Raw genomic sequence first — 14,319 nt, 5'->3', positions numbered from 1 at the left:
AAAAAAAGTTTTATGAACTTTTAGTAAGCGAAATTGATGACTTAAAAAGCTTAAAAACAAGCTTTGGACTTGAAGTAAAATTTTCGATAAAAAGAAACGGAGTCACGCAACACATGGAGCACTATTTTAGAGAAAGAGAACCACACGTTTTTACAAAAAACAACAAAGACCAAATAAAAAAAGAGTTTGACAAATTTATTGAAAGAGCAAAGGGAGAAATTGAGGCTTGGTCAGAGAAAGGCTCGGGGTGGAAAATTGAAAGAATAACAATGGCGTACATTAATGTTGCTCGTTATCAGCCATTGCGAGGTGGAAGTTATTTGCCTTTGCCCCCAAAATTGGCAAACAAAAAAGCAGTTATTAACGTGCAAAACAGGGATAACGAATGTTTGAAATGGGCTTTGAGAGCTGCATTATTTCCGCCAAGAGATGGGAAAAATCCGCAAAGAACAAGCAGATACCCAGTTGACGACGGAATAAACTACAATGGAATCGATTTTCCAACGCCACTAAAGCAGATTGACAGGCTTGAGGCGCAAAACAGAGGCCTTGCAATAAATGTGTTTGGATGGGAAGACGACTGTGTGACACCTCTCAGAACAAGCGAAAAAGAAAAAGGAATTTCTCGTATAAACCTTATGTTGATTGAGTCAGGATTAATACAGCACTACTGTTTTATAAAAAGAGTAAGCGCATTGCTCTACGATCAGACTAAATCACACAACAAAAAACACTTTTGCATGATGTGCTTGACCGGTTTTACAAGAGCAGACTTGCTCGAAAAGCACGAAGAAAACTGCAATGGAGTTAACGGCAGGCCAACAAGAATCGAAATGCCGGAAGATGGGAAAAACACTCTTTCTTTTAAAAACTATCAAAAACAAATGAAAGCGCCTTTTGTAATTTACGCCGACTTTGAGGCATTGTTAAGAAAGATGCAAGGATGTAAACGCGAAACGCCCGAGGACCGCCAGAAGAGAAAAGAACAAGGAGAAGAACTGGAAGACTTGAAGAAAAAAAGCTACACAGACAAGACAGAACAGCACGAGGCTTGTGGATTTGCTTACACAGTTGTAAGGAGCGACGGCAAAAACGAAAAACCTTTCGTTTACAGGGGAGAAAACGCCGTTGAAGTGTTTTTGAACTGTCTTTTAAGTGAAGAGAAAAAAATAAGATTTGAATTGTCAAAGCAAAAACCCCTTGTGATGACTTGGGAAGACTGGGAAAAATTCAAAAATGCAACCGATTGCCACATTTGCGAAAACACGCTAATAAAACAAAACTTTTTAGACTCGTTGCCGGTATGGATTGGGAATAGTGAGGAACTTAATTACTTTGGGCAGCTACACAAAAAATGTTATTACAGGCGTAAAAAAGCAGTACAAGGTCTGGATACCAAAAATTACTATGTGCTAAAAAAGCTGACACAAAAAGCACACATAGCGGCCGCAAAAAACCAAAAAAATTGCTTGGCTTGCCACAAGCCGCTTATCCAGCCGAACTACAAAGATGTGGTAAAGGACCACTGTCACATAACAGGAAAGTTTCGAGGAGCCGCGCACAACATTTGTAACTTGATGATGAGAATAAATCCAAAAAATGTCCAAATACCAGTTGTATTCCACAACTTGAGGGGCTATGATGCGCACCATTTAATGCAGAAAATGGCAAAAATTTCAAAAGAGGCAAAAAAAGAGGTGGGGTGTATCGCAAACAACATGGAAAAATACATTTCATTTTCATTGGGCGGACTGCGTTTTATTGACAGCTTGAACTTTCTTCAAGGAAGTCTTGAAAAACTTGTAGAAGCGACACCGAAGGAGTCGTTAAACATAACAAAATCTATTTCAAAGCAGTCTGAAGAAAGTTTTAAACTTCTTTGCAAAAAGGGAATTTATCCTTACGAATACATAGACTTATGGAAAAGATTTACAGAAACAAGTTTGCCAAAAAAAGAAAAGTTTTACAGCAAACTTAACGACGAGCACATAACAGATGAAGAGTATGAACACGCGCAAAACGTGTGGAAAACCTTTGGCTGCCGGAACCTGGGCGACTACCACGATTTGTACGTGAAGACCGACGTGACCCTGTTAGCCGACGTTTTTGAAAACTTCCGAAAACTCTGTCTTGAGAAGTACGAGTTGGATCCCGCGAATTATTACACGACGCCAGGCCTTTCTTGGGACGCACTCTTGAAAAAGACAGGCGTGGAGCTTGAGCTACTTACCGACTATGAAATGCATCTTTTTGTTGAAAGGGGAATAAGAGGCGGAATTTCGATGGTAAGCAAGAGGTATGCAAAGGCGAACAACCCTTATGTTGAGGGATTTGACCCGAGCCAGCCAAAAAAATACATAACGTACCTTGATGCGAATAACCTTTACGGGTGGGCAATGAGCAAGCCGCTTCCGAAAAGCGGTTTTAGATGGAAAAAGGTTATGCCGACAGAAAAAGAAATAATGACAAAAAAAGAGTTTGCAAAATCTGGCTGGATTCTTGAAGTTGACCTGGAATATCCGAAAGAGTTGCACGACGCCCACAACAGCTATCCATTAGCACCAGAGAAAAAGAAAATAAACAAAGAAATGTTTTCGCCTTACCAAAACAAAACAATAAAAAATCTTGATTTGCACCCGCCAGACACCGAAAAGCTTGTTTTAACTCTTGAAGACAAAACCAATTACGTCGTGCATTACCGAAACTTGCAGTTTTATCTAAAACAGGGAATGAAACTCAAAAAAGTGCACAGGGTCTTAGAGTTTGAACAAGAGGCGTGGATGGAGCCGTACATCCGGATGAACACAGAATTCCGAAAAGAAGCGAAAAGCGTATTTGAAAAGAACTTTTACAAGCTGATGAATAACTCAGTTTTTGGAAAAACAATGGAAAACTTGAGAAACCGTGTAGACATAAGAATAGTGCGCAGCGACGAAAAAAAGAAAATAAGAAAATTAGTTGCAAGCCCATTGTATTCAAGGCATGTAATGTTTTCAAACGATCTGGTTGGAATAGACATGCGAAAAAGTAAGCTTTTTCTTAATAAACCGGTCTACACAGGCATGACCATCCTTGACGTAAGCAAGTTATGTATGTACGATTTTTATTACAACCACCTGAAAAAGGAGTACGGGGAGCGTTGCGAGCTTTTGTATACAGACACAGACAGCCTTTTGCTTGAGATAGAAACAGAAGACGTTTACGCGGACATGGCAAAAAACATTGACAATTATGACACAAGCGACTACCCAAAAGAGCATTCACTTTATTCAAACGAAAACAAAAAGGTGTTGGGAAAAATGAAAGACGAATGCGCAGGAAAACTAATTTCAGAGTGTGTTTGTTTGAGGCCAAAAATGTATTCAATAATGACAGAAGACAAAAAAAATATAAAAAAGGCAAAGGGGGTAAAAGAGTGTGTGACAAAGAAAAAAATAGATCATAAAAACTTCAAAGATACACTTTTTCAAAACAAGGAAAGCTTTCACGAAATGCACATGCTGAGGAGCTATGCCCACGAGATGTATTCGATAGTGGTAAACAAAAAATCGCTGTCGCCATTTGACTCAAAGCGATGGATAGCGGATGATGGGATACATACAAATGCTTACGGGTATAAGTTTTGCGAAACACCTACATAAACAGAACTTTTATAGCTTTTCTGAGCCCAAGGGGCTCAAGCACTAAGTGCTTGGTGGTAACTGTGTATTTGGAGGAATAACAAGCAATTCTTCACGCACGAAGCCGCGCTTTGGGCCATCGTGCAAGTAATAAAGCACTGGCTGATCAGGTTTAGTAACAGACCTTTCGATGCTGTAGACTTTTAATGACCAAATCGGATCTGTTGCCCTTTTTACGCCGCCTTCCAGCTCGCCAGGTTGGTAGAGATAGCGCACATTAACGAGAGAGGGGAGTTTTTTTTCTTTCAAGCCAACAGGCCTTGTATATTTTGAGGACGGTTTGGACGAAACAGCCTTTTCTTTGATTGCAGTAGCAGGTTTTTTTCCAGTAAGACTGGTAACTTCGTTGTTCAGAGCGGTAACAACTTCGGGAAGCCTTTTTACCCACGCTGTCGACCGCTGGCCAGATGGCAGGTTCATCTCGACACCGTACTGATAACCAAACAGGCGCCCTGCCAGTGTTTGATTAAAACGTTCAACAATAGCTTGATCTCTGTGAATGTTAACACGCCCGCGTCTAATATAGGTTTTGTGATTTTCCATTTCTTTAGTAACAGCTCCCATGAATTCGCGACCAGGGTCAACTTGAAGCATCTGTGGCCATTTTAGTGCACTTCGCCTGTAAATTGTCTGAAAACCTTTTGCAACCTCAGTTGAATCTTTGGAGGTCAAAGGCTCGGCCTCTTTGAAACGGCTGGCAACGTCAACAACAGTCAGCGCGTATTTGTAAACTTTTCGCCCTCGCGGCAGTTTGTCGTGTGGCAGAAAAAGAAGGTCCGCCTGGTGGACCGCGTTAGGAGAAGAAACATCAAATTTTGGGCGAGGAACGTATCGTGGTGCCGGAAGGTAGATCTGCCAAAGGGCCTGCTTAACTAGCCACTTTTTAGCAGCATCTTCGGAAACCTTGGCCGCCTCGGCTAATTTTTTTATCGCTGCAATTCCCTTCCAGTAGCCCTGGGGGCTATAGTAGACTTTCGAGATTTTCTTCGAAAAGTTTTGCTCCGCAAAAATCTTTGCATCCATGTGTATACAAGAAAAAAAGAAAAGTTTAAAGAAACCGAAAGGCAGCGTACCCAAGTGCAAGCGCGCCAGCGCCAACAAACATCAGTTCACCTTGTTTCTGCTGCTCGCTTGGCTGATAAAAATCAGAGAACTTGGGTTCTTTCGGAGGAATCATTTGTTTGTCAGGATGTGCCTGGTTGTAGAGTTTGAAAGCGTAGTCTGTGTTCGTAAAGTTTTGTTTCGCTTGCTGTTTGATCTCATTGTTGGTTTCGATCCAGTCGAGAAGCTTCGTGCGGTCGCGAGAGTACTTCGCGTAAGCTGCCTGGTAAGCCTCGAGAGCTTTGTCGTGTCTTTCTTTTTCTTTCAAAGCGGCGTCATCTCCGCCACCCAAAGCTCGAGCAAGATAGTTTCCGCCAATGAAAGCAGCAGCGTTCAAGATAGCTCCGCCAGCCATAATCGCGACGCTTGCCATTTTGTTATTATACTATTCTAATTTTTTTTTAATTGGTTGGGAGAATTTTCTGGTCCTCGAGATACTGTTTAAGTGCAACGCTGCCAGCCATGACGGCTGTGAACTTTACATAGTTCATAAAACTGCTGCTTGGGTCGGATGTGAAGTTTTCTTTTACAACTTTTTTGGCAGCCCAGCCGATTCCGGCGGCAAGGCCAGTGAGAGTCGCGGCATCCATGAGTGTTTTTACGAGTTTGTTGTCAGACATGGTGTTTGTTATAAAATAAAAATAAATATTTAAATTGAAAAATAATTTTATGAATTCTTTTAATCTCATCAAAGAGTTCTAATAAAAAAAAAGTTAATTGCTGAAGTCAGAAAGTAAAACAGAAATCACTTTCTTTAAAACTTTAGTTGGTCAAACACATCATGCCACATGGAATAAAAGATTTTTTTCATTTCAGCACACATCAAACTTTTTGCTTCTTCAATCTTCTCTTTTCTTTTTTCTTCATTTTCTATTTTTTCATACTCTTTTTCAAGTTTTATAAAATCCTCATACTGCCTGTTTAAACTTTCCACAGTTTTTTCATCAATAGCAATAAAAATTTTTAATTCTTCTGGTTTCAGCTGGTTAAAAAAGGCTTTTGTCCCTTCCAAAGCAGCTGTTGCTCGTGCCTCATCTTCTTCGAAGAATTTCCCAAAGAACTCGGCACAGAGACCCAACAAAACAAAGCTTCCAAAATCCATTGGGTCAGGCATAGTGTATGTCTTCGTGTCGGTCATCGTGTTTTGTATACTTTAAAAAATCGAATGTTTAAATGAAAATTATTTAATAATTTTTTTAATCCATTGGACGGATTCCTCTTTTTGAGCCATTTTGGTTTGTTGGTTGCGGAATTCTAGAGCCCGTTTGGCGCGTGTCTGAAGAACGCGTTGCAACCCTTCCAATACTTTCTGCTGTAACTGGTGTGTCATCAGTTATAAGAGTTGGCGGAGCTTTAAATGTTGGACTTCTTTTTTCGTTTATAAAGGCTTTTATGTCTTCGCGTTTCACATAAGTTGTAACGATTGCAACGCCGATACCAAGCAAAGATATCCATTGATTTGTGGTGAGACCGCTTGATTGCGGCTGAGGCTCGGTCGGAGCTGGTTCCGTTACGGCAGGTGGTGTTACATTTCGCTTTGCAGCCGCAGATTTCTTTTCCTTTTCTTTTGCAATTATTGCAGCAGCCTCGACAGCAGCTTTTTTCTGTGCTTCACGAGCCTGTTTTGTTTTTTCAGCTGCAAGCTTGCCAGCAGCCACTCGCTTTGGATTTTTGGCAGGCTTTGTTGCTGGAGTTGTTGAAGTAACAGGAGAAGAGGTAGAAACAGGAGCGCGCCCTTGCGGCGCGTTAACTCCTTCGGAGTTACTTTCCAATTCACGTTGTTCGAGCTCGGCCATTATATTTATGAAAAAATAATATTTAAATAGAAATTTACTCAGCAAGATCTTTTGCTAAGCAATTTCTAAGCATTGCTCATTAATTATTCAGTATTTTCTTAGCTTTGTTTAGGAAGTCTTGTGAGTATTACTCAGTAAAGGTGCCTTCGGAGCTTTTTTCCGTGGCGCCCTGCCGCTCAGAGGCGATTTCATCAAGATCTGACTGTTTTTTTGATGAACTTGCTGAGTCGTAATCAATATATTTTGCTGTTATCAAAGCAGCAGAAGCAGGAGCAAGAAGCTTGCCGTAATTGAAAGACAAACTGCCGACAAGATTGGAAAGCTCGCTGTTTATAATGTAGTCATTTTTAAGCTCTTTTTGTAAAGCTTCAATATTTTTCATGGGCACAAACAGACTTGCTAATTTTGTTGAAAGAGTTAGCGCGCTGTCAATAAGATTTTCCGTTGTCTTGGTGCCAACGTATGCCTCATATCTCTTGAAGTACTTTTCAACTTCTTTATCTGTCAAGCGCTTCACCTGCTCGTGTGTCAGCTGCACACCGATTGCTTCTTTGGACTTGCCTGTTGAAACAAGGATTGCAAGCTGTTCACGCAAAGCAGGAATGTCAGGTCCTTGAATGAGTGCCATAGCGCTTTCTGTACTTTCTGGTTCAGCTCCTAGCAGTTCCATTACGGAAGCTAATTCTTGTTCACATGCAGCATCGGGTGAGGTTGTTGCGAACGGGTCAGCCATTTATTACTCTAAAAAATATGTTCAATAAAAAAATTTTGTGCCGTAAGGGTGGCGATGAGAAATGACAAGATGCGAAAACTTATTTTTTTTTAGCTTTAAAATGATTTCTTTGTAATCCTCATTGGCAAGTTCGCCAGCGTAATCCTCAAAGATTGCCTTCGTGGTCTTGGCAGAGGGGGTGTAAAAGAAAACGATTGCCGCAACATTTTCGCGGAATGAGGATGTTATGCTTGTCAATTTTTGAGTTAACACCCATATGCTCAAGCCTGCGTGGCGAGCAGAGAAAGCAAGATTCACCAACTCCCCTGTTCTTCCTTTTACATCTTTCGAAGCAGCACAGTCGTCGAGGATGATAAGCGTGTTCGTACCCTCAAAAAGAAATCTTGAAAGCCTTAACCAAGATTCCACCTCGTGCTGCTCGCAAATGAAAACAAAAAATCGAATATCTTCCTCAGCAAAGCGATAATAAGTCTTGTTGTGCTCGAAAGTCGGGCAGATGAGCACGATGTAGTCAAACTTGCCTCGGAAAGGGCCACAAAGCTGATTGACCACGTATCTTGTTTTTCCTGAGTTCGTTGGTCCCACAATGAGGGCGTTGAAGGGTATATTGGCAGGATCCATGCTTCGCTTTGCGAAAGCTGTATCAATACTCAACACTTTCTAATTCTTTATTTACAATAGAAAATTGTGCATCAGCGATAGCGAATATGTAGCATTTGACATTCCCTGATCCTGAGGCTGTTCTCTGTATCTCTAAATTAACGCCATCCTTTGTGTTCACCAAGCGGAGCCTGCTGCCGTGCATGTTGTTGTCGCTCATGGAGCGAAGGTCAATGAAAAGCCCGAACTTTTTTTCTGCATAAAACTTTGTGGCGTTATTAAACATTTTTTGGTCTGCGTTTTTGCCAAAGAACCTGAGAACTTCCTCCCACATGTCTCTTCCTTCAACTCCCTGACTGTACACCTTATTTGGAACGCCATTCACGCTGATTTTTACATTTGTTATGTCAGGGTTAAAGAAAGATTCTGTATCTCTTGCACCTGCGGCGTGGGGTTCAGGAAAAAGAAGTAGAAGTCCCTTCAAGGAGCGCTTTGGGACGTTAATGCTTTCGTTTATTATCGTGTCAGTAGCTTTTTTTACTGTGATCGTTTTGTAATTGTGCACATGCTCGTAAAAGAAACTTTTGCCGTTAATGTAAGTGCTTTCTACTTCTCTTGCAAGTTCTTTGTGATAAATAGCCTCGTATTCGAGTTGGATGTCAGTTAGCTCATACCCAAGTTTTGATGAATCTGTTCCTCTTACAACCACATTTGGACTGTTCAGTTTTATCTCGAAGACAAGCTCGTCTGCGAGTGCGCGCGGATAGAACACGCCATGGTCTCTCAAAATCTCGTGATCAAGCGGGATACGATACTTGCTTCCATAAACTTCTGCCAGCTTCTTTTCCGCGTCAACTCCTGAGGTTTTTTTGTCACCAGCGTTTGAACAGATTTTGCATAAATCCTCGGACTGTATACCTTCAAGAAACATGTTGCTGCGCTTTTCTACCGGCAGAAAAAGGTCCTCGAAAAGTTTGTAGACGTCGTAAGCGTTCGTATCCTGCAGCGTTTCTCCTGCAAACTTGACCACCATCCTTGAGACAAGCGCCCGGGTGACGTTGTTTACGAGAAAGTTGTTGGCATGGCCGCTCACCGTCAAGTTGAACACAAGAGCCAGGGAGCCTGGCACGAGAACGACGCCTTCTTCAAGCTTCGGCACAGCAACTCTCAGAATTTCTTCTGGAGACGCTTTATTCGGGTTAAATGTAACGCGATGTCGCACTCTGTCTGCCTTGAGCGCGTTTGGAGTTTTCTCTTCGAACGTTGGTCGGTGTCTTTCGCTCACGACAGCCATTGTATATTTAAATTAAAAAATGTATTTATTTAATATAACATGGCGGCAGAAGGTGGCTTTGGTGACAGAGATCCTCTTTTGGAACATACAGGCGACCGTGACGACCGTAATGACAACGATGACAGCGATACAACAGGCCCATTCCAACCTGGAGGGGCATCAACGCCCGGACCAAGCGAACAAATACCAACGAGAACTACCACGATGAATAGGCCGGACGAAACAACAACGATGTTTCCTGAAATCCCCGACGATAGTGCGACAACAACCTTCACTGCTTCGAGTTATCTTGACAAAGAGTTTCCATCAGCTGACAAATCAAAGATTAAATACAAAATAGATGAAAATGGAAGGCTGCAAGTCGGGTTAATTAAACCAGGTAAGCCTTATTATAATTTAACAACCAAAATTCAAGGCAAGGAAGAATACCAGATAAATATAAGACTTCCCAAAGAAGTTTTAAAAGCCCTTGGTCCAAGTCGTCGATTAACTCTTGAAAATGAAATAAGAGGTCTTTCAGAAGGCATCAATAACAACAAAAAAACAGCAGAAGATAACAATGAAAGCCCGGAGGAAAGAAAAAAAGCTAAAGAAAGAGCAAAACTACAAATTGAAAGGCGCACTGATCTACAGAAAGAATTAGATCGGTTGAAAAAAGTAGAGTACGAGCCTGTGATTGGGGTAACAATACCTTTACAAGAATTCCAACAACATGAAGAAGAAAGGCTCGAAAGGGAAGAGGAAATACGACAAGAGAGACATGAACAAGAAGATATTGCAAACGACGAAAACAGGCCACAAGCGGAAAGACAACAAGCTCGCGAAAGAGTTGATAACTTGAATCAAGAAATTAATGAAATAGAAAATGAAAGAGAAGAAGAGATCGAAAGATTGTCTTTAACAGACAAATTAAGAGAAAAGGTAAAAGCGATTTTCAAAAAATATGGCTTCACCGTCACAGCAGTTTTGCTTGCCGTTGGCACGACTATTGGCGTAATTCTGAGTTCTCTCTCAAACGGTTTAAAAGGTTTAGCAAAAGGTGTTGGTGACGGTCTTCAGACACTTGGCAAAAAAATTGCAAGTATTCTGCCGGGCCTCCTTGGCTCGATCGCCAGTTTTGTGTTTCGAACGGCCGGCCAGGTGATCAGCTTCCTCGGCAAGAATGCTTGGCTTTTGATTGTCGGTGTTGCTATCTTTCTTATCGAGCGAGTTACAAAACGAAGCGAGCGCTAAGCGCTAGAGGGCGCGAAGCGCCGGTGCCCCTTGGGTACCCTCAAAGAGCTCGGCTGACTGCAAACGCAACAATAACGGCACCAGCAATAAGGTAGGTCTTGTTTTTTTCGTGTGCTGTATCTTCAGTGTCTGGCTTCTGCTTTTCGTCTGTTTTTGTCACAGTACCCGCTGAAGGCGTATGTGGCGCCGGCTCTTTTTTTGCAGCTTTGTGAATCGGGTTTGACGAGCGCGACGCGCTCGAGCTCTTCGAGCTCGGATGACTTGTTGGTCTATTAACTTTTGATGGCCCACCGCTCATACTTGTTGCGCCCACTTTTTTTGTAGCTTTATTAACCTCATCATTCACTCCTAATTTCATCCCAACAACAGCCTGCTTAAGCTGGTTATTGTAGCCAACAACGCTTTCTGTGTTTATCACCATACGAGCGGGCATCAGCCAGGCACCTGGGCAGACTGCAAGGTTAAGCCGAACCTTAGCTTCGTCGATGGCTAGTTGGTATCTTTGGACCGACTTTGCCAGATCAGGTTGCCTTATAGCGTCTTCAACCAACACGAGGAACTCACTTTGCGCTTCCTTTGCACGGCCGCCTGTTCCAAGTATGCTACTTCGAACGTTCACCTGCGAACCGAGAATACAGTAGACAAAAGCCTCTATCGACTGGTTTACTCTCGACAAACCTGCCTGAGTAAGACCTTCAGTGCCGTTAGGACAAAACCAGTCTGCCTGTGCATATGCAGCGTCGTCTGGCTCGATGTATTGAATCAAGTTACCTTTGCTTGCAGTTCCACCTTCATCCGAAAATTTATCGTAATCGGGGTATTTTGCTCCAGTTTTGTTTGGTCCAATGTTAGTAATCCAGATATAAACGTTACCAAGTCCGTGGTTTGCGCCTGTTGTGAAACGGAAATCGCTTGACGGGTCGACACCGAACTCAGCGCATATTCTTTTGTAAGAAGCCACGTCGTACTTGTTGTCGAACTGGCTAAAAGTGGGGTCGCCTGGCAAGGCGCTTACGCTCTGAATTCCCCCCATCTGAAACAATATTCGCCTTATCGTGAAATAAACGTGAAAAAGATAAAAATTACGCACAATCGGTGGCAAGCTAAGAGCTGAGTGCTCTTCATCGAAAATATCTCGACTTATACCGCAGCCTGTTGTCGCGCACCATACCGCAAAGTTAAGTTGCTGTGGCCAATAGCCCATATTTTGGCTAGCAAGCCACCTTTTTGACTCTTTTCCTGATGTATGCTTCAGTTTTGTTTTTTGAAAAATCTCTCTTAATTTCGTTGTGAAATATTGGTCTGGTGTGACGTAGATGTTGATTTTGCTGTTAAATATTTTTTTCAAACTCGGTGCGGCTTCGTGAAATCCAACCGCGGGAATTGGCAAAGATGAGCCTTTTGCGCCGCTTGGTGACAGCTGTTGTGGAAAACCGCCTGAAATTTGATTCACCCCCAGTGCTTTTTTCATCTCTGGGCTCCAATATTTGCTGTCAGAGCCAAAAACATTTATCAAATGGCCTTGCTCTGCCTTGTAATAAATGTCTGCCGTTGCTGTGTGGTTGTACGCGAACTCAACCTGTGCAACAAATTTTGTTCGGTCAGCGTTTGGATATTTTGCAAGAAAAGGTTTCCATGCATTGTCTTTTGCCGCTTCAGAAATTGTAGTTGCTTCTGGGGTTTTCATCCACTTCATAAAACCTCTTGTTTTTGCATCCATGGTCCTCTTTTATATTAAACATTTTTTATTTTTATTTAATATAAAAATGGTTGTGCTGACTGTTACCACAAAAGAAAATCCGAACACTGTTTATTTTGACCAGCCTATTCCAAAACCAAGCTATATCCGGCTTTTAAGTTGTTCTCTTTACAACAGCTGGAATAGTTTGGAAAAGGATGGAATAGTTTTTTATAAACAAGTGAACAAGGAAGAGAAGGCGCGTTATATACGGCAAGGAAACTTCTCACTCGATGACATTGGGAGTATTTTTGAAAAAGGATTTCCAGAGAAAAACATGTTTTCTGTAACAAAAGGCATTGCAGGTCGTTCATTGATAATAAAAGCAAAAGAGCCCAATTTAAAAGCTTTTGGACTGAATGAAAGTCTTATTAAGTTCTTTAATTTGCCTGGGTTTGAGAATTACGCAAGTATTGAAAAGGAATTTTTTGAAACAATTGAGGTAAATAATGTTTCAAATCCTAAAAATTACTTCATCAACTGTGACCTTATCGACAAGCAACAAAGCTTGCTAAATGGTAAGCCATCAAGCCTTTTAGCGTTTTTTGACATACGTGGAAAACCGTATGAAAAAGTTTATTACCAAAATACACATTTTAACGTCTTGCGCGACGTTTCTGCTGAAGAAAATGTATCATCTCTGACTCTTTCGATTAGAGATGAGAATGGAAAGCCATTCGATTTTAACGGCACAAATCTTACATATGAGTTGGAATTGAATTAAATTAAATACAAAAATAACTTTTATGTATACGAGACCATGTCATCTGCTAATGTGCTCCCGAGTGCCCCTGCTTATGGTGATCGCGAAGAAACACAACTTTATCCAAGCCTCCCAACAAATGCCGAGAATTTTCGGCTGACTGAAATAAGTAAAATTGAAAAAGAAATATCCGCTGAAGCTGAGCATTACAGGCTTGTGTTAAAAAAATATAAAAAAGTCCGGAAAGTTATTCACTATTCCGTGGTCTGTCTTGGCGCCGTGACGGCAGCTCTGTCTTCTGGAGCTGTTGCCACTTCACTTACTGGTGTTGGAATTGTTATCGGCGTTCCTGTTGCAGCAGTAGCAGGTATATCTGGCGCAGCTTCCACTGGCCTGTCAGTTATCAACAAAAAGCTTGAACGTAAAGTTAATAAGCACTCAAGAATCCTCGCTCTGGCTGTTGCAAAACATGACTCGATAAACAGCTCTGTCTCACAAGCTCTGAATGATAATCTTGTTTCTGACAAAGAGTTTCAACTGATCACACGAGAAATGCAAAAATATCGCCAACTTAAAGATACTTTACGCTCAAACTTTGCAAAAAAACAAACAAATTCACTCCAGCCAGACATCGGAAAAATTCGGGAAGAAATCAAGAGAGAAGAACGCAAAAGATTGGAAAAAAAACTTCTCGAAAGTGCCACCGACATTTCGAAATAAAATTTCAGTCCAATAAAACATTTTTTCATTTTATAAAAGAATGATTGTCTGCGCTCATCTTGTCGTTTACTTTGTGATGGAAGCATTGTCGTTCGAGTTGCAAAAAAATGTTCGAGACATCACAAGAGAGGTTGTTGTTTGCCTGAACGAGGCAAAATAAAAGGTTAAAGCGTGCTTAAAGTGACTTTCAGCCGAGTCGAAATCAGAAAAAAAATAAACACTTGATTTAATCCCCACAGTCAAGGGCTTGTCTGAACAATGCATGCAAATTTTTTTTGTGTGTGTGGGTGAATGTCCCACAGCGTCAGACTTATGCAAATCAACAGCTTTTTAATGATATAATAAGCAATCAATAAACATTACAAGTGTGTTAAGTAAAATAATTTTATTCAGTTGCTAAGTTAAATGTTCGTTGACAACGGCGGACATCTATGGCCGCGGTATCCAAGGTAAATTGTTCGTTGACAACGGCGGACATTCATGGCCACGGTATCCAAGGTAAATTGTTCCTTGACAACGGCGGACATTCATGGCCACGGTATCCAAGGTAAATTGTTTCTTGACAACGGCGGACATCTATGGCCACGGTATCCAAGGTAAATTGTTTCTTGACAACGGCGGACATCTATGGCCACGGTATCCAAGGTAAATTGTTCCTTGACAACGGCGGAATATTTAAGGTTGAGAACTTGGCTAATTTTGTCAATTCGGGTTACAGCGT

Source organism: Oculina patagonica, chromosome 12 (assembly GCF_052425735.1).
Source record: "Oculina patagonica isolate OP01 chromosome 12, crgOcupat, whole genome shotgun sequence".
NCBI classification, from domain to species: domain Eukaryota; kingdom Metazoa; phylum Cnidaria; class Anthozoa; order Scleractinia; family Oculinidae; genus Oculina; species Oculina patagonica.
The sequence above is the reverse complement of the archived record's forward strand: the minus strand, read 5'-3'. Positions refer to the sequence as shown.